This window comes from Hippopotamus amphibius, chromosome 1 (assembly GCF_030028045.1).
Source record: "Hippopotamus amphibius kiboko isolate mHipAmp2 chromosome 1, mHipAmp2.hap2, whole genome shotgun sequence".
Classification (NCBI taxonomy): Eukaryota; Metazoa; Chordata; class Mammalia; order Artiodactyla; family Hippopotamidae; genus Hippopotamus; species Hippopotamus amphibius.
The window spans coordinates 222,682,058-222,703,471 of NC_080186.1; positions in this window are offsets into that span (position 1 = coordinate 222,682,058).

Sequence of the window (21,414 nt, forward strand, 5' to 3'; positions counted from 1 at the left end):
TAAAAAATGTTGCCTTTCAATTTGTTAGGTGGTTAAATTGAAAGGATCAATTTGATCCTCTTAAGGTTTATTTCTAGGGTTTGTTAAGCTAGGTCTAATTTGGCCATATTTATGAAGTTTGACTTTTCAGGAGTCTCTATTGAATGCCTTAGGTGCCCACTGAGTTTCTTCATTCTGGCTGATTAGAACTAGAATGTCTTTCTGCCCAATGTGACCTCTTGGAATTGTCTGGCTTACAGCTCCTTGGTCATTCTTTGTCCTCCTGGAGTTTCACCCTGTAATATACAATTTGGTTTTATTTCAAAAATTCAGAGTCACCCCTAGCCCCCTTACTCCCATGAAGAGTCCTGGAGCTATTTCTCTGAGAAGCTTCCTCTCTTCTGACACTCTGCCTCACCACTTCTAGCTGCCTCTGTTTCCATGAACTCTGATATCTATCACTTCAATTTGGTGAAGCCAACCAGTACTTTCCTTGAGTTTCCTCTCTCCAGGCCAGGGTCCACTGAACACCTATAGGCAGAAAATTGGGTCAGTCTAGGGCTCACCTTGTTTGCTTCTCTTCTCTCACAGGACACAATCCTGTCTGTCTATTGTCTGATGTCTGAAACCTGTTGCTGTATATTTCTTCCAAGTTCCTACCTGTTTACAGTGGAAGGGAAAGCTCATTAGTAGCTACTCTGCCATGACTGAAAGCACACTTATCTTAGATGAATACTTCTGTGTGGATGTGTAATGAGAGGGTCATTGAGAAAAGAGATTGGAGCAACTGTGGTATATGAGGGCAGTAGATGCAAGAAAAATGAGAATTTGAAGGAGCTGATGAGTATATGCTCCTTTCAAATAAAGGACTTTCATAGACTGTACATTTTCCTGTGACATCCCTCTGGAACTGGCCTTGTGAATCATGACTTTATAAGCATTATATATATTGGCAATGTAAATGTAAGTGTAAAAGTAATGAGATACTGGCTACATATGCTTTAGGAGACCAGAAATGAGAGAAATGAATGGACTGGAAAAAACAGGGATATTTATTTAGAGAAGGTTAGGCTTGAACTGAACCCTGAAAGAGTAATAGGATTGAGGAAAAAAGTGAGAAAAGGCTTGTGAAGAAAACTGCTCAAGTCTTCCAGCTGCCTCCAATAAGGAAAATAATTATATATCCACCCAGTTTATGAGATATCTGTTAAGGTTATTTGAAACCAATAGTACAAATAGTTATCAATATCATTAATCCATGTATGTGGGATGGAGGTCAGGGAGTATTCCTTCCCAAATACTCAATAACTGTTATCAAAATAATTCTGTTATTAAATTGAGCAGAATCCAACCTACAAAGGCAGTGAGTGTTATATGTTTCAAACATAACCTTGTTTACCCAATTAAACTTTCCTGACCAGCCCAAGGGTGATATTCAATGATACCACTTTATACTTAGATCTGCTATTTTAATAATAAGACACCAACAGGTTTAACAGATGTTGCAAAATGAACAAGTAAATATGTTCCAGGCAATAAATCTGCAAATAGACATTCAGGATAGCACTAAAAAATGTGCTTCATTCTTTCCAGTGTAATCACAACAAGTAATATTTTATGACTAATTACAGATGTACACAAATATTCATGATCTATTGGAAGTAGAATCTCCATGTGGTATGATTTGCAAAGACCCTACACAACTCATGCATTATTATATAACTGAGAGAACATTTCAGCATTGTGAATATTCTGTATTTCACATATCAGATGGTTTGTGACTTGGTGAGAAAGATCACCGCCTGTTCTGATCACACCTGGGTTACAAATTGAATATACTAGCTTGAGACTATCATTTAATACCTCTCTATGCCTGAGTTTCTCCATTTCCAAATTGAATAATTATCCAAACTCCCAAACAACTTGATGGAATGAAGAAAAGACAGAAAGTTGTTCTGACAAAGCAAATATTCTAGGTACATTAAAAATTATAAGATGGAATTATTGCTGCACAAATTTCCCCCTGGATGCTAGAATGAAAAATGAAGGCTGAAGACAAAAGCAAATATGGCATTAAATTATTTCAATGTTTAAGATAAATAGGAGTCATCAATCATTCTCACTTTTATCCTTTCCTCTAACAAAATAAAATCTTATGGCTTATAAGATAGCAATAAAATTATGCAAAGAAATTGTACTTATTGAGATAATTGAGTCTAATATTAAAGATCACTATTATAAAAACACACAGCTAAAGAAAGATTTATTGCGAAAAAAAAAAAAAAGATTCATTCCTTGGACCCATAAAACTTTTGGACAAATGTTTTTCACATTTTTAGTTCACCAGACAATTACTATTTGGCTTAAATTCCTCATAGCAGTTAAGCCAATCCATCTAATGAGACTATTTGCCTAACAGTTATAAGAAATTAATTGGATATCAAAGAAAAGTTAACATATTATATAATACATTTAGTTTTTCATTTTGAGCAATATCATCATCATTTCCCTGGACCTCCAACACATTGGTAGCATATAATAGGTGCTCAATAAAGGGTAGACAAGTAAATAAATTCACAGTAGTGGGAAATTCTTGTACAATTCATTATAGAAAAATAAGCAAATCCAAGAAATTTATAACCCACATTGGCAAAACATACAACTTAGTAAAAACGTTATTTTCAGGTACTTGAACATAATCATTGTTTTTGCCCTATACAGTAATTTTCTTTGTCCTCAACTACCAAAAACCAAAAGAGGAAAGTAAGACTTTCCTTTGTAGGGCTCAGTTTAATCCACAAAATGAGGAAACAATTTGTATAATGAACCAAGGGTTCCAAGATTATTTTTTGTGGTCCTATAGGTAGTTACTAATACACCATCCTGTATTTCATACACTAGCAATGTTGGGCAGAGTTAATGTGTGAAGTAACCTGCTTCTCCTCCTCCATTACATTTTCATTACTCTCAGCCCTGAGCACTACTATTCTTAGGTATAGCCAACCTGCTTGAGTATTCAGTTTCACAGCTGTCCTTAACACAATGCCTTAAAACAATACGTCTAAATAATGTTTAGCCTCTATTGGCAAGGTGTGTTCTCAGATCATACTGGAAATGTTTTCTCTGATGCCAAGTGGAACCATGAAGCAGCACTGGGCTTATCTAATTACAGACTGGCTTCCATCTGAAGAGAGGTTGGGGCAGTTACTCAGCCGCTTAGCTGTGTGCACTAACATCTTTCGTTACCACAAACCAGCCACTTCTCTTTGTGTTGTAGTCTCCATGGCGGCAAGAGAGAATCAATAACAATGAGTTCAGCATAAGAGTTATTCACAGTAAAGAAAAAAATAGTCTACCAAGTGCTTTGAGCTCCTGGGAAACTGCGTAAACACAGGTCACCATCTGCATTCTGAGACCTTGTCCTTGTTGGAATCATGTGACTCCCAGCGCCATGTTCTTGTGAGTTCTTTCCACACGGGCTGCTTTTTCTGTTTGATGTTTGGACATGCCAGTGCAAGGTTTCACAATTTCCAGCCACACTTTTTTTTTTTTTTTTTTTTGGTTTAAGAAAAAATTTTCCTATGCCCATAATCATGCTTTTTTTTTTCTTTTTTAAAAAGTGAGTTTCTTGTTTATCATTTCAATACTAAGTGCTCATTTGAAAGTCAGGAGACAACTTTCAGACACTGTGTGACTTTTAGATGGCATTTAATCACTGCTCTGTGTTCACTGTCCATTACCATCAAAATGAAGATGGCAGACTAGGCATTCTTGGAGCACATTTCTCCAAATGTGGCCTATGGGCAAGAATATCTGCATCAGAAAACTTAGGGGTTCAGTGAGAATGGAACAGGTAACATTCACTAAATAGAAATATTTAGTTTGAAACATTTTTAATAAGCGCTTTAGCCACAGTTATCCATAATAAAGTTTGAGAGCCACAGCTCCAAGATCAGCAATTGATGACCTCCAGGTTTCAAGGGGCTTCAAAGAAGAGATTCAAGCTTTGTCACTCTTCTTAACTAACAGCTCTGAGGAAGACATCCTTAGTGGGGCCAGCTCTGCCCTACACAACACTTTCCCTAAGAATACATTAGGTAGAGCCATGGCAAGCAACCCTCTGCAGTGCAGCATGGCATAGTGTAGAGAGGCACCCATGGAGGTAGGAAGAGTTCCACCTACCAAACTCTGGCCTTGAAGAAACAAGGCCTGGGTGGTCATCTAGTCTATCCCTGTAACAGCTGCCCCCAGGTGCAGGACTACAAGAAGCATAACAAGCATATATAGTCTCAGACAAACCCAAACCCCACCAACTGGAAGCTAATATAATTATTAGGATAGAGTGACTTGTTCTTACATCTTGGGAGTTTATAGAAGCATTTCTGATGCCAACTCAACACAAAGATTTTTTATTAAATCCATGCTCTAAAGAGTATCTGCTTTTTAATTTTTAACCTTCAGATAAACAACTTCCAAAAATGTCTTTTTCTTCTATCTTGAAAGAAGAATGTACCTTTAAGATACTGTTCAGTCTATCAGAGATATCAACATAACATAAAGGGTAGAATGTTAGAACATCAATTCCAATTCTATAAACAGGAAAAAGATTGCATGATCTGGTCGAAATCCTCATTCAGTAGGGCCAGACAGAGCAGTGTTGGTCAAAATCCTCATGCAATAGAGCCAAATTTCACTAAATTGGACATGGTGTCTTTTTATTCCATTACACACCTATCATTCACATTTGTAAACAGCGGGGCTTTATACCTGCCAAAGAGTTTCTTAAACATTGTTCAAGAATTATATTAGGGATTTGAACTATATATATATATATAGTTCAAATATATATATATATCTCACTTATATAATTTTTTTATTTTATTTACTTATTTATTATTTTTTGGGGGTACACCAAGTACAATCATCTGTTTTTATACACATATCCCCGTATTCCCTCCCTCACTTATATAATTTTATAGAAATTTTTTATAGAAAGTTTATCTCAATTTTTTACAATATTCATTAAAGACAAAAGAATTCTTATAATTTTCCCCAGAAGAAAAATGTTTCCCATCTAATGAAGAACAATAAAGAAAAAGGGCTGCATGATACATTCAGTCATATAAAAATTTAATGGAAAGTAACTAGAAAGGAGCAGTAGGAAGGAGTTCCATTGTAGTGATAGAACAGTTCTGTATCTTGATTGTGGTGGTGGTTACACAAATCTATACATAGGATAAAATTTCTTAGAAGTATACACATACAAAGTGAGTGTTAAAAACTGGTGAAATTGTGAATAAGATTTGTAGTCAACTTTATAACGCTAATATCAATTTCCTGATTTTGATAATGGACTAGAGTTACATAAGATGTTACTGTAGGGCGGGTGGGAGGAGGAGGGTAGCTGAGTGAAGAGCACATGAGACCTCTCTGTATTATTTTTTGCAACTTCTAATGCATCTATAACTAGTTTAAAATAAAAAGTTAATGGAAAGGTTGAGAGTTCATCCCAGTGTTTATTCCTTTTCAAATATACTGATGGCTGATGCTTTACCCACACACATTATCTGTGCAAAATACAATTCATTTAATTTGAAAAATTCAACAGGGATGAGGGTCAGCTTCACTAATCACTCATCACCCTTTAAAACTCAAGCTAAATTCTACAGAACATAAGTAACCCAGAAGTGAAATTCAAGCAGGTGTTTTAGCTGACTTCTAAACACAGATTTCTCGGACTTTGAAAAACCATCGAGAGATTTATTGCCCAGACCTCAGCCATCGGTCACTTGAGGGAGTTGCCTCCCTCTTAACCCTTCTCTGTACACACTTGCTCTTTCTTCTTACAACTTCCTATCTTCTCTCACCCTCTTTACATGCTAAAAGCAATCTAATTCTTCTTGGAAGTTCCTGGGTTTTTCCTCAGAATTTGGATCTTGGACAGCCTTCACTGAGCACCATGGATTGTCTCAAAAAGTTGAGACGCAATTTCTTGTAAATTTGTCCTTCTATGCTTGAGAGAGCTTGAGAAGCACGTGCCTGCTCTTCCCTCTCTTCTGAACTGACTATAGAGAAAGTAATTTGAGTTTTAATTGTTTAATCACTACTTAAGGACACTACAGGAATCCCAGCTTTACACTCAGCCTGCTACTGCCAATGAACCCTGAACAAAACCAGAGTTGGTAACATGGAAGTGTTTGCGGGGCAGAGTGGGCAAGGGTTGTGAATGTGGGTTAAAAAGAATTAGACATGATTAGGAAATAGGAAAGCCTGTATATTAAGAAAAGAAGATCTATTTCTCTTGGCCTCAGTTTCTTTATCTATAAAATGGGAGTTTTGACTGGAAAGTCTGTTATTTGGACCATGCTAATAAATTAAGCAAATAATCCAAAAAGCAGAGAAAAATCACTTTGCCACATGCAGCTCATTTTGTAGATCAAAAATAAACATTTTCTTGTATTTTATCTTGGAGAATTCAAATACAGGGAGCAAGGAGGGATTTCAGAAATAACTTTCTCCTTGGTTCTATTCATAATTAAACTGTAGTCATCAGATCATGTGTGATTCTATTCCTGTCCACCATCTCCAATCTGTTTCCTAGATCTTGTTCTAAGTGAGAACTGGAATAATGAGAAATGGCCGGCTGCTCTTGGTCCTTCCTTGTGAACAACTCACACTAGGAATTGAAAAAAAAAAAAAAAAAAAAAACATAAAAACCATACTGCAGGCTCCAAAACTGCCTTGTCCATTGAGCTGGGGAAAAAATGTTTTCCTATCTCAGTCTGCCTTTGCCCTGCAGGATTTATTGCCTGTGGAGGCCTCTGGATCACCCCAGCTCATATAAACAGGAAACACAATTCCAAGCAGAGAAGAAAAGGAAGAGAAAGCTGGAGCAAAGTAAGCACTATAGGTACAATGCACAATGAAAAATTAGCATATTGCTGAATTTCCTTCCCCCAAGATTATACGATTCTGGACTTCCAAAGAGCTTGAGATTGTATATAGTTGATGCAAACCAGGTGCCTCAGAGTCTCAGATGGGAAGTTCATAAGTCCAAAGTTAAACATGGTGGGGGTGCCCTGTTGCAGACACTGGAAATAAAATTTCAATCTGCCTGGGTCACATCCTCCCGTGACAGGTAAATACTAAAGTGCTGGGGAAATGGAAGTATCATCTGACAAAAGCCAAAATGCCTTTAGGAAGTGAGAAATGGAACAGAATTTAATGATACAGTAAATTGTGATACTGCTAGAGTTTGTACAGTAATTGTGCAGAAAGTCACACTAAGCTTCCATATAGGACAATTTCCAAAGTCATAAAAACTTGTGGTTAAGTACGGCATTATATCTCTCTATGTACACTGTTACATTTTATCTTTCTATATATAATACATAATTAAAATTTCAATTTACATAGTTTTAGTATTCTCAAACTTCAATCTATCTGCTTTTGTAAATAGATACAACAAAGGGTCATAAATCACACAGGTATACTAATAGTGTCCTGGTGGCAAAAGCTACGCTGATGTGGCCCTTTCACACTCTGGGCCTTCCTGTGTACATTTATGAATTGTAGCAGTGACACGCTATTGCCTTAACATTGTAGCGTGGTCTTGTTTTTTCCTTTTTTGAGTAAGATTTAGGCTGGTCTCTGGAATCTATTTACCGAGCAGAAAATGCTATTTGTGAAAATTCTGATAAGTGGGGACAGGAGGCAGGGGTGGCATAAAGATAGCAATGAGTAAGAGAGAAATAATTCCTCTTGAGGTAGACAGAGAAATAAGCAGAATCTAAAGATAACATGCTTAAGGTGCTATGGGGCCTGACATGTTGGGGAAAGTTTAGGAAAAGCTGTCTGGAAAGAGTGATCTGGGCTGCAGAGTACTTGGGCAGAGAAGCAGCTTATACCAGATCGTAAAGTAAAGAGCATGGGGCACCTTGAGGGAAACAGCAAGTGCATGATAATTGCTACATTTGAGTGATGATGCTACAAAGTGGCTAGTGGTTACATCAACATGGGCCTTGTGTGCCCTATTAAGAATTCTGAACTTGATCCTGAAGGTTATAGGAGACATGTAAGGATTTTAAGCAAGGGAATAATGTGTTCTGATATTCCTTTTAGAAAAATCATTCTGCCAATTATATGATGGGTGACTTTAAGTGCCAGTGAGACCAGTGCGGAACCTGTTGCAGGGGAGTGATGAGAGCCTGAACTAAGACAATGACAAAGGAAATGGAAGAAAGAGCATGAAATTAGCAGATAATGAGGAAGCAGAATCAACAGAACCTGGAGCTGGACCAGATGCAGTGAGGAGAGAGAAAAGAGGGACTTGGGTGTTCCCAGGCTTAATGAGCAGATGGACAGTGGCATCAATCACAAATAATGAATATGAGAAGGACTTAGAGGGAGACGAGTTAGCTTAAGACATGTCTGATTGGGAGGTATCCATAGATCATGCAAAAATGAATAATTGGTAGCAATCAGGGACTCCAATGAAGACGTCTTAATTAGAGCTGCAGCCCTGGGATCATCACAATGTCTGTGGTGAAAGCTGTGAGTATAGCTGAGGGCACCAACCGAGAGGGTGTAGTGTGGGGACAGAGCGGAAAGAGAATTTAACTCTGGGAAACACATTCATTAGAAGAGTGGATAAATGGGGGAGGTAGGGATCCATAAAGGCATCTGAGAAGAAGCAGCAAGACACAGGAGCAAAGTGTCACACAACCCAAAGCAGGATAGCATTGAGAAGGAGGGAATAGTCAACAGAGAAGATGGAGGCAACACTACGGAAGAGTTTCACTAAATTTGATAACTTTGGTATATTGGCAAGAGTAATTCCAAAAGATAAAGAGAGGGAGTTCCGGTTGAAACTATGAAAGCTTTGGAGAAACTTATATACTGAGAGTGAAGATCATTAGAAATGAAATAACTGAAGATCTAAAAGAGAGTAGGGACCACTTACAGGGCTCACAGAATGTGTGTGTGTTGGGGGGAGTTGGGGAGGATAGTCAGCAAAGGGGTTGAGAACACAGGTGGAGAGATTGGCCCTGAACAAATGAATGAATACCTCTTTCACTGAGTTACTGATGAAGGAGAGGAGTGTCACAGCAGGTTGAGACATATATCCTTAAGATGGCTTCTATTTTCTCTGTGAAAAAAAAGGGCAAGTTTATCAGTTGCCAGTGAGTAGGGAGAAGGTGAGATAAGGAAAAGGAGACTAGTATGAAGGTATCATTCATTCAATGAACATTTACTCAATATCAATGTGCCAGTCAGGACCAGACACTGAATTCAAGTTGCCCGCAGTTGAACGGCAGGAGAAGAATCTAGAACAGTCACCAGAAGCAACCTAAGCAAGAGCTGGCTGGTTACAGACTGAAGGATCACCCCAACGAGACTAGAGACTGTGATGCTAACAGCATCAATATGAACACTTAAATGAGGTGAGATTTTCCCTAGCAGTGCCCAGAAGTCTAAGGGCAGGAGTAAAATGCAGATGCTCAAATGGATACAAAGTTGGGTATTGTGAGGAGAGTGTAGCAGAAAGAAAAAGGGAGAGTGTTGGTAACAGAATCAGAGAGTGAGGTGTTGGTAACAGAATCAGAGAGTGAGGTATTGGTAAGGGGGGAGATATTTAAATAGAGGAGGAAAAAGCCCCTACAATACTGATAGACCTGGATACAACAGAGCATTTGAAGCACTGAATGTCTCAGTGAGCTTAAAGGGAAGGTTTGGGGAGGCAAAGAAATAAGATTGACAGACAAATAGGAGGTTTTTTCCAAAGCATTATAAAGCAGCTATGATTTCAAAAGATAAGTTCTTCCGAAATGTGGCCATGGGAGCGAATTTCTTTACTACCTTAGCCTCCAAATTTCTTAATTGTCTTTGCCTCCACTTGAGCAACTCGCTCCCATATGTTTGGAATAATAACTATATTTCATCCTCCTTTTTCTAAACTTATTTCTTCCTTTCACCACTTTTCTCACTTAATTTTTTTCTTGTTAGGCCTATTTTTATAAGACATCTCTACTCTGTGTAAAATGAGAAAGGGTATAAATACTAGGCATTTTAGTCTGTTATTAAGTTTTGCACATAGGACATAGTTAAATACTCAGCTATCAGGCACCTGAGAAAGAACATTTATTATCACAGAACTTTTAACATTATTGATTCTGCAAGTCACATTTGTTACCAGGCTTATATCTTGTATATACACTCTAATGTTGATATTAAGATTTCAGAGGCAGAGCTCAGGCTCCTAATTCCCATGAACCTCACTATTAGAGTGACCAGGAAATTACTGTCCAAACTCAGGCACTGTTGAGAGTCATAAAAAGCACCACTAACAATTGTGCCAGGACAGTAAGTATTTACTGAGACATGAAGATGCGGTATGTATGTATGTATATGTATGTATACATACTGTGTGTGTACACACACACATACACACACACACACAGAGGAATACTACTTAGCCATAAAAAAGAATGAAGTTTCGCCATTTACAGAAACATGGGTGGACTTGGAGGGCATCATGCTAAGTGAAATAGGTCAGACAGAGAAAGATAAATACTGTGCAATATTGCTTATATATGGAATCTAAAAATTACAATAAACTAGTTAATATAACATAAAAGAAGCAGACTCAGAGATACAGAGAACAAAGCAGTGGTTACCAGTTGGGGGGACACTATGGGAGTAGGGGAGTAGAAGGTCAAAGCTATTGAGTGTAAGAGAGGCTCAAGGACGTACTGTACAACACCAGGAATATAGCCAACATTCTGTAATCGCTGTAAGTGGAAAGTAACCTTCAAAAACCGTATAAGAATAAAAAATTTTAAAAATAAAAATAAAATAAAGTGAGAAGTTAAGTTCAAAATTACCCTCATTCTTTCAGGAAAATCCTTAATTCTGTTATATTACTCTAGTCATTTTCTACAAGAAAACAGCTTTGCATATGTTTGTTCAGTTCCAGAGATATTTGGAATGGCCACAGGGCTCTGCTGACTTCCGACAAAGGATTATAGAGCTATTAGTCACGATGGCTAGGAACTTTCCAGCCAGTCAGTCAAACAACTGGTTAGCCCATTATGCTCATGGTGGAAACGCCCAGAAGGATGCGAATGGGGGAGAGTGACTGAATTTAGACAACAGTTCTGTTACCTTTGCTGCACCACTGAAATTTGCTTCACTTGATTACACCTATTCAATGTGAAAACAAGTCCCATGCATTTGAAATGCACAGTGAAAAATATCACATGTATCCTGTAGACCAAATATGAACTGAAATCATTTGTGTTGGATTCCGGTTCCACGTGAGCTGTCAGAGAGCGATAATCACGGCCACTTTGGTAGATAGGTTTTAAAAAAAAATAAAAGGAGATTTATCCTTCTTTTTTTTTTAACAGTAAACATTAGTAAACACATGTCCACATTTCAGACGGCCCTTTGGTCTCAGGCCTGTCTTCTCACAGAAATGTCAGAGAGAAAAATGCAGGGCACAGCTCCAAGTAGATGAGAGTGAGGAAACACAAGAAAATTTTTGATAGAAATATGGACTGACAATTTCCCATCCTAAAGTGGAATCCCCAAGACCACCCACATGGCAGGGTTTTTCCAACTCTGAAAGAAGGGCCCACCCTGAATCTGAGCATTTATGTTAAGTATCTAAAAATAACATGTGGGGGCTGAGTTATTTAAGCTTCCTTCTCTGATAGATTCTTTTTCCAGATCATTATTAAGCAATGAACCCTTTAGGAGGAGATGGTTCCAGAGACTGAATGCTTTAGCTGTTTCTGACCATAATTGTGATCTCCCCTCTCCTGGCAAGGCAGGTACCTCAAGGTTACAGTGGTCCAGGGAGAGAAAACCTCTTACTCTAGCTGTGAGTTTTTAAAACTGAAGGGCATTTGGTCCCAGAGAGGTTCTGAGGGTGAGTTGAGTGTTAGGCCTCCAAGGGTGAAATAAAAACCTCAGATAAAGTCTGGAGCTGAAGCAGAAAGAGGGACATTGAGAAGAAATACCACAGCAAAGTAAAGCCATAGGAGCTGGCTTGGAGAGATTCCTGAGAGGCTGGGCCTGCTCACTGGTTCTTTTTGTCTACTCCCAGCCCTCCTCCTCTTTGGACATCAGTTCGCTTTGGCATCCCGTTAAAACCTGAGAACCTTTTGGATGAGACATTATACCATGCCCTACGCAGTTCAGATTCCATCAGTTTGGTGTTGCCTCCCCTCATACAGCTTGAGATCAAAATTAAAGACGGCAAAGAATGGTCTAATTCTCTGTACACAGCTGAAAGTATAATACATCTTAGGCTAATATTTATATAATAAAAATTAAACTTCCAACAGAATGTATCAATGCTATTAAAAGATGAGGTGTTTTCTTTTCTTTATTTATTTTTATATTTTCTTGGCAGTGCTATGCGGCATGTGGGATCCTAGTTCCCTGATCCTTGCATGGGAAGGGTAGAGTCTTGACCACAGACCGCCAAGGAAGTTGTGCTTTTTTTTTTTTAAAGTACCAGTAGCTTTTTTTAAAGTAACTACATATGCAACTTGGGTGCATTAGCTTGTTAACCTCCACAACTATCCTGTGAGGGAAATTCTGCTATTCAGTCCATTACACAGATAAGCAAAACTGAAAACAGATAAGTGAAAATGTAAGTTAAACAATTTATTTAAAGACATATGACTTCGGAGAAAGCTACAATTTAAACCAGGTACTTTGACTTCAAAACCTTAAACCTTCTGAATTTAATAATGAAATTTCCAAAGAGGATCAATACAAACCTTCTAATCCTACAGCACATGTAGGATAGGTTAGTGATATGGAGGCTCCCACTGAACATCTTTCCTCCTACTTTACACATTTCCAAAGAGGGTTGAGTCAACATGTGGTTGGTTTCAAGCACATGACATTTACAAGCAAGAAATTTTCAACACTTTGTGCTAATGGTTTGTGGGTGTGTTAATGCCCTCTATTCTATTGGTATTTAGAGAAACAAAATAGATTTCAACTGTTTCTACATGGGGAAAGGATGGCATGGTACATTAAAAAAAGGCAGAGTAATACAATGTTTTTTACATTCACAGATACTGTGACAAAGCACTGGTTTATTCTCCCATGGTTTTGCAAATCATTTACTGAGCCTGTTCAGAAAATGTGTAAATTACCAGAATTTTTGCAAGGAAAAACTCCATTCTTTGTTAGTATGTAAATGATCTCAGTAGGTATTTATTAAGGATAGAATGAAATGACATTAAGCAATAATCAGAAAAACTCTCCTAATGTGGATCTTTTTGCTATAATCAATCAAACAGATAACTCGCCCTGAACTGAATCAATCTGAAATCATTAGTCAATATGGCCTCAATAATTCTCTCACCTTCTTTCCCACTAAAAGATTCCACTGTTCTCCTCCAGTGCCACCAGAATGTATCCTTGTAGTCCCATAAAACTCCATATGAGAATTAAACATGATTTTTAAAATTTTTACAGTACAAAGATCTGGCTTCTTAGAATTATTACATTATAGACAGCAACTGCTCGACTAACAACGTAAGCAGAGTGCTCAACTAAAATCTTGGCTTTCCTTAAGCCCCAAAGTGTTGAAATAAACAGAATGTTGAAACAGCACTGCTGTTTCACCACTCTACATTTATAACATCACGATTGGTACTCTCAACTATCTCATATGAACTGCTATCCCAAAAGGGAGATTTCTGCCTATCTTCTACTTTCACCTTACTGAGGGGGGAAATTTAATTGTGCCTCACTGGGATATAAAGTAAAAACAGTTTAATCATTTAAGAATCTATAATAAAAAGGGAGAGTGGTAATTTCCAGTTTGTTCAAGAAAAAGAGATGTAGTAAGACACCTTTACACCAAGTTCATTGCATCCTTCCTAAAAGAGCCAGGCTAATTAATGGCTTTGCCAGAAAGGAAGCAAGGAAGAGACATCTACCTCCCACAGGTTAAGATGGCACCCACGGTGGGAGGCTCTCAGCTTCCTCAAAGGTTAGTTTTCCTCCAGGTGAGCAATATGCTTGAGGGCAGGATCTACAGTCTAAAAGAAATGTACTGAAATTCTGGCTTTATCTACAGTGTAACGTGAGCAAGTTACCTTACTTCTCTAACCAGATCCCCAAATATGTAAATGAGAATGATAATAGCAATATCTACTGCACTGAGTTGTCCACAGAATAAAATGTGGTAACACATCTAGCTGTTTAATATGGTACCAGGCATGCAGTAAGCAGTATTTATGAAGCATTATTACTTTATTTTCCACACAAAGCCCTAAGGCTAAGAAATGTTCCTAAAACCTAGTAAATTTGGAATGTTTACAGGCAGAACTAACAGTACTCAGACAAACGTATTTACATTTTATGTAAATATGGGGTTTTATTACTCTCTCTACCTGTCACATCTTCTCTAGTTCTGCCAACTTCTTTTTTTGTTAATTTTCTTCATTGAAGTAAAATTATACACCCATCCTACTGCATCTGAATGAATTATGATGTTCTGTGAAACATATTTGCCACGGTCTTTGCTTAAATGAGAAATTTCAAATCCTACCATTTAACTTACATATTATCAGTAAAAACTCCTTTTCCATTTGTTGAAAAGGGAGCAGAGAAGAAATTCATGAATTTGGATAATAGATTCCACACCTCATTACTGTCATAAATACTACAGAAGTCCTACAGAGCATGTGATAGAAAACAACATGGGGGACTTCCGTGGTGGTCCAGTGGTTAAGAATCTGCCTTCCAGTGCAGCGGTTAGATCCCTGGTCAGGGAACTAAGATTCCACATGCCGTGGGGGGAAACTAAGCCCATGCACCACAACTAGAGAAGCCCACACACCACAACAAAAGATCCTGTGTGCTGCAAGGAACACCCAACACAGCCAAATAAATGAAAGGAAGGAAGGAAGGAAGGAAGGAAACATGGGACCATATCAAACATTTAGGGGAATTTTGATAGTTCAGACTGTAGCACTGGTGGATCAAAAATCACTTAAATTTACCAAAACAAACAGTCACGTCAAAGACAGTTACTCTCATCATAACCATATGCTGTGTTGACTCTCCATTAATGGTCTGTGTTTACAAAGTTCAAATTCTCAGCCATTTTCCATTTATGATGTGGAAGATGTTGAAGGTTGTAAACACCCAAGAGGGAGAAATTATTCTAGGTGGTCTTGGTAGAGGGGAAGAGGGCATAATTAGGAATGACATAATCAAGGGGAAGAAAGGCAGACTTTAATCTGAGAACAGCAAACAACTTTTCTAATGACACCAAAAGCTATGACGATATCATCCAAAGAAAAGTGAAGGAAACCAATGAGACAAAATGATTTGCTGAGGCCAAATGAAGAATTTTAATTCCTCAAACATCATTAATGCAATTTTCAGCTGAAAGCAAGAGCATTGTGAAATAAATAACAGCACATTTACTTTACTGTGAATGTGAAAGGAACAGAACAAACAAAAGGGAGCATGTATATTTGAGATCATGACTTTCACGGCAGGCTTGGAAACCCCAACTAACGTGACAACCCACGAGGGAAGCAGGGCAAGGGCCTGCGAGAATCTCAGATTTTCTCCTGCCCATTCTCTGGCTTGGCCTCGTGCACATACCTCAGCTAAATGAGACCCAGAAACCTGGGAGATCTTTTTCTAGAACTAACATTTTGGATGCAGAAATCGTGAATCATTCCCAAACTGGCAGCAGAAGTGTGAAGAATTTGGAAAGGTACAAGGAGAGCCAAGAAGCATGGATACCTCAAAGAGAAGGGAACAGAGAGGGCTGAAGGATGGCCAGAGGACAGCCGGAAACCAGTGGGGGGAGGGGAAGCCGGAATTGGTCTGCGAGAAAAGCGGGAGGCAAGGCATGATGAGAAAGAGTTATTCCAAAGAGGCCAAGAGCAGACAGCCTGCCCTTACTTAAAAGAGAAAGTTGTTTATTCTCTCAAAATGCTAGGTCTCTGATATTGGGCCCTTCCTTCTCTCCTCACCCCCTGACCCCCATCTTCTGCAGGAAGAGCTTGTTTGGTGGTGGAAGAAAAGATGGTGGAATTAGAGTTGCTGACCTTTTGGATGTACATAATTAAAACTCAGCAAATGAGGAAAAGGAGGGAGGACGTGGGAGATGAGGACAGGGAGAATGAGAGGAAGAACACCGAATAAAACAAAGAGATGGTCGGGGGCCTGCAGGAACTGTAAAGAGAAGGGGCGGATGAGAGGGAGCTTCAAGGGTGTGAGGGGAAGGGGTCAGGATGACTTGCTGAGCTCGAGGATCCTGGGACATTTCCAGACACAGAACACATGGGTGAGGAAATAAACAATACCAATTCCTATGGCTAAAATGAAAAAGAGTTCTCCACTTCCTGAGAAAAACTGGAGTCTGCTCAAAATACTGGGGCTGATTGTGTTTGGTTTTCTTTGCAAATGCTCTACTATAAAATGCCAGTACCAGATAATCTTGAAGTTTTAATTTGCAGGCTTGGTTAAGTTGCAGAAGACCGTCCTCTGTTTTAATTTTAGAATTTTAAATTCTTAGAGTTGGGACTATGGGAGTCAACGAGGCCAGCTCTTATCGGCCTCATGGAAACCATGTCTCTCCATGAGCCAACACCTCCCATAGGAATCAGTTAAGCAATGTGGTCTAAGCTCCATGTATTTCCAATGGGGTGATGTTTCAAATGATTGGCCAAGGTCTGGGATTGAGAAATGTGGATTTCACATCCCAGCTCTCTTGGCACGTTAATGAGCAATCACATGAAACCCTGGAACTCTCTCGACACTAATGGTGGTCTTTGCATGTATATAGTGTTTGCAAGTTTGCCAAAACCGTTTTCATCAATGTTCTCATCTGATTCTCACTATAGACACAAGAGGGATTGTATTTCTTACTTTTCAAGTTTGAATACTAGTAGGACTCAAAGAATTTATGAGACTTGCCTAAAATCACACAATTAATAAGGTCTTCTAACACCAATTTACTTCTGCAAATGTACAAAAGCACTTACTAAAGCAATTTTATTTCAAATCATTAAATTATATAGTACTTAAGAAACTTCCAATAAAATGGATAATTAAGATTATGCTAATACAAGCATAGCATGGGTAATTAATCTGATCAAATACATTTTGCTTCTCTCAGTTTGTGTATGTAAGTATTTGAAAATCTGTGAATCTATTGCATCTTATTACTTAACAAAAAATTATGCTATTCATAAGCCATTATTTTAGGGAAAAAAAGTTTCTGCAAGAAGTTTCTGCAGAATTCAAGGTATCCTGCTTATGAGAAAGGAATACATGTTCCATAAATCCAAATCAAAGCCTTATAATCCTTAATAGAAAAGACCCTTCCTATTGAGAGATAGGTTGGTGTGATAGTTAAGCACACAGACTTCGGCATCAATCTGCCTTAAATTTAAAACTTGGTTCCAACACTAGTAGATGTCAGATGCTGAGTAAGTTACTTAATCTCCTGTGCCTCTGTTTTCTCATCTATAAAATGGGAATAAAATATTACTGACCCACTGGGATATTGTGAGAATCCAGTGGGTTAATATTTTTAAGGTGTTTAGAACTATGACTGATATATAGTAAGTGCTGTGTGTTTGAGTTATTCCTACTCTGTCAAGAACTATTATGCTAGGTACACTGGGGTCTTATCCAGTCCACAAAATAACTGTGAGATAGGTATTATCACACTATCTAGAAGGGGGAAAATAGCCTCAGAGAAGTCCAGGAATTAGCACCATGTCACACAGAGCATTCAGCTTTGAAGGCCAGTGGGGCTTGATCTCAGGAACTCTACAGAACTGGGGGAAACAGAAACTCCACTCTTGGAGGGCTCATCCAAGGTCTCGTGGGCACCAGGACCTAGGGAAAAAGCGGTGACTTCATAGAAGCTTGAGCCAGACCTACCTGCTAGTCTTACAAGGTCTTCTGGGGTGGCGGAGGCAGTTGTGGCTTACTTATGCAGACAAGGACACTGGCGGCAGAGGTATCAGAGAATATTCACAAACAGACTTTTTTAAAATAAACTTTCTTTTGTGTGGCTAAAAATTGCTCTTCTCCATCTATGTGGCATGTTCGACTCTGCCTCAAACTGAAAAAGGTGGTAGGAAATGTATGCATATACAGTGTTTTTCAAGGTCCTTGTATAAAAACTTTCAGGAACATCAATATGGAATTAGGATGTTTTAATATTTATCTGGCAAAGGGATTGTGGAACCAGCAATGTTTTTCCCTCTTGATCACTCTATTCCAGGAAAAAGATCCAAAGGAGCTTCTCTGAAATTTTACTTTAACAAAATTTCAAAAGTACCCCCTCTAAATTGCTACTCAGCAGAAAGAAATCACTAGTTTTAGTCCACTTGGGAGCTATAAACTCAGAAATCAGGAGAGAAAGCTTTGCATCAACTGATTTGAGTTGCTTGATGCAATTTAACAATTTCATTGGAATATTTCAGAGCTACAGTTCTCAGTAGAAAGTGAAAAATAAATAAGATGCCATGGTATTTATCACTTCTCCAAGAATTTTAGACAAGTCAGATTTTATACCCTCTGGGGAACAAATATCCATTTTGTAGCGCGTTCCAATATCTTCTAAAAACAGAGTGTTTACAGGACTAGCTTCAAAGGGAATCACATAAGCAGGGCTTTTAAAGCTTTATAGCAAGAACATTCAAGTCAGTAGGTATCTTAAATCAACTATTCCAACTAATATCATTAGCTAGGCAATGAAAGTGAAAATAATTCAGTTTTTTCAGGTTCATTATTTTTCTTTCACAAACTGAAAAAAATTATATCACTAACTGTGATTCTAACTATTGAGATTGGAGCCCTTAGAAGTATTCAGTAAGATTTAAATTGTGTGTATTTTACATGGGCCAAAATGGGAGCAGTGTGGGGGAAGGGTTCTCTTGAGCTGATTCTGTTCAAATTACTTACTTTAGCATTTAATTAATGACCTGGTGACATGTTTTGAAAACAGCAATGTTTCTAAGTCCCTTAGCAATGTCAAGTCCAGGACTTCCTTCTCACTGCAGCCAAGGTTGAGCTTAACCTTTAGCTCCATGGATAATAGGAAACAAAGCTTTCTGTTATGGTAGCTAAAAAATGTATGTCCACCCCAATGACTATATCATGAAACAAAGAAACAAAATATAGGAAAGGTGGGGTAGGAAGAGGCCTGAGCCTCAATAACTGGGCAAGTTTATCCCAGCCATAATAAGCAGCAGATTATTTGAAACATTCTTGCAAGGCTTCTTACATCCCTCATAAGAGGGAATAACTAGACATAAAAGAAGACCCCAGGGCTTCCTAGGTGGCACAGTGGTTAAGAATCTGCCTGCCAATGCAGGGGACACAGGTTCGATCCCTGCTCCAGGAAGATCCCACATGCCATGGAGCAACTAAGCCTGTGTGCCAACAAAACAAACAAAACAAAACAAAACAAAAAAAAAAAAAAGAAGAGCCCTACAGAGGGTACATTAACAGCACCATGAAAAATAGAGAATATATATACACAGAGTACATTCACTCTTGTGTTCTAAGAACATGAGATTTCTAATGTCATTTTCTCAAAAGCATGCCTAATCCATTTTTAACCTAAAGGAATATACTTTACATCAGAGAAATACAAAGTATGTGTTAAATTACAAATGCCCTTTGGTAGCATGAGCTTCTAGCTGGTTGCAGTTTCCCCCTTCCAGCCACTGTGTTGGTTGGAGTCAATGATGCTACTTTTGACTGACAGAAGGAAATACATCACTAAAAATCTTTTCCTCACCATCATTTTCCCACTTGGAAGGCATGTACATACACTGCCTACTCTACATCTATTCTTTAAACTAATTGCAGTTCAACTGATGTCTATTTACAAAACTAGTATGTATATTGTCTACAATTCTTTTCCGTCTTCTTTTCTAACTCTTGCCTAATTACTTCAGCAAAATCTCTCATCTCCTCTTGGTTATATATACAAACAACAAGTTCTTGTTGTTTTGGAGTCTGAGAAATATAAAAACACAACTACTGGACAACTACATCAAATAAAAAGAAAGCCTTTAGATTTGAAATGAAATTAGATATAATAAACATTTATCTCCAAAACCATTAAAAGTACTCACAAATCTAAAATCTTCTCCAAAGTTTCTATCCACTTCCTCATCCTCCTTTCCCTTAAACACAATCATCTAAGAGTAAAATATAATAACTTAGATTTTCTCTTTTTACTAGTATTGTAACAGCATTGCTCTTTTTATTTTATTTTATTGCAAATGAGCATATTTAGCTATTTCATGGCTTTACTAGATTACATATTTGCCTGGAAATTTAACTACTTCTTATAAAAGTGTTCCTATGGAGAAATATGTTAATATTTCAGATTCTTCAATTTCAAAATAACTGCCAAACAGAACCCATTCAGAAGATGCAAAACACAGACTTCTGAAGAATCTGACAGACTACACTGCGCATTAAGGACTAGCAAAAGTAGGAAGCCCCCAAATGGGCTTGCTCTTTCATTCACTGTCAAGAGCTCCCATGAAAGGCAGGGAGGCATAGTGGTAAATAATGTGGGCTTTGGAGCCAGATGGCCATTGGCCAGACCTTACCTCTGCCATATACTAACTGGGAAAACCTAAGCAAGTCACTTAGCCTCAGTGCCTAAGCTTCTTCATCCTTAAAATAGCGACAATTATGAAATCTATGTCATATAGAGGCTATGAGAATTTAATTAATTCATTCATATAAAGTTCATAGAACAATTTTTGGCAGAGAATGAAACGTCAATAAATGTTTGGGACCATTATCACTATTATTATTATATCAGACACCAGAATCTCTCCCTTTCTTGCGTCTTCTTACTGAAGCTCACATGGAAATGGACACACATCAAAAGAGATATGATGACATCCTGCCGTAGAAATGTGCATTGTGTGTGGCAATACCTGAGTAAGTTGTGAGGACGGGAGGCCTATAGTGTGGCTACTGCTATCATGCAGAGCTAATGAGGGCTTGAATTAACCCAGCTGCAGTGGGAATAAAGATGGGTAAATAGGATCTAAAAATCAAAATGGGAATGTTACCACGTTCCCAACATTCATGCAAATACTCCTGATATAGCACAGATGCCAATCAGTAATAAAAAAAACAAACATTTTTGGGTGACCAACTCTGCCATATTCCCAGAACCCTGCCTGCTTTCTAGAATCTTTAGGACTCAGCTGTCAAAGGAATTTGGAGTATAGGATGCCTCGGAGCAACTAAGCCTGTGCACCACAACTACTGAGCCTGTGCTCTAGAGCCCGTGAGCCACAACCACTGAGCCCGCATGCCACAACTACTGAAGCCAGTGCGCCTAGAGCCTGTGCTCTCTAACAAGTGAAGCCACCACAATGAGAAGCT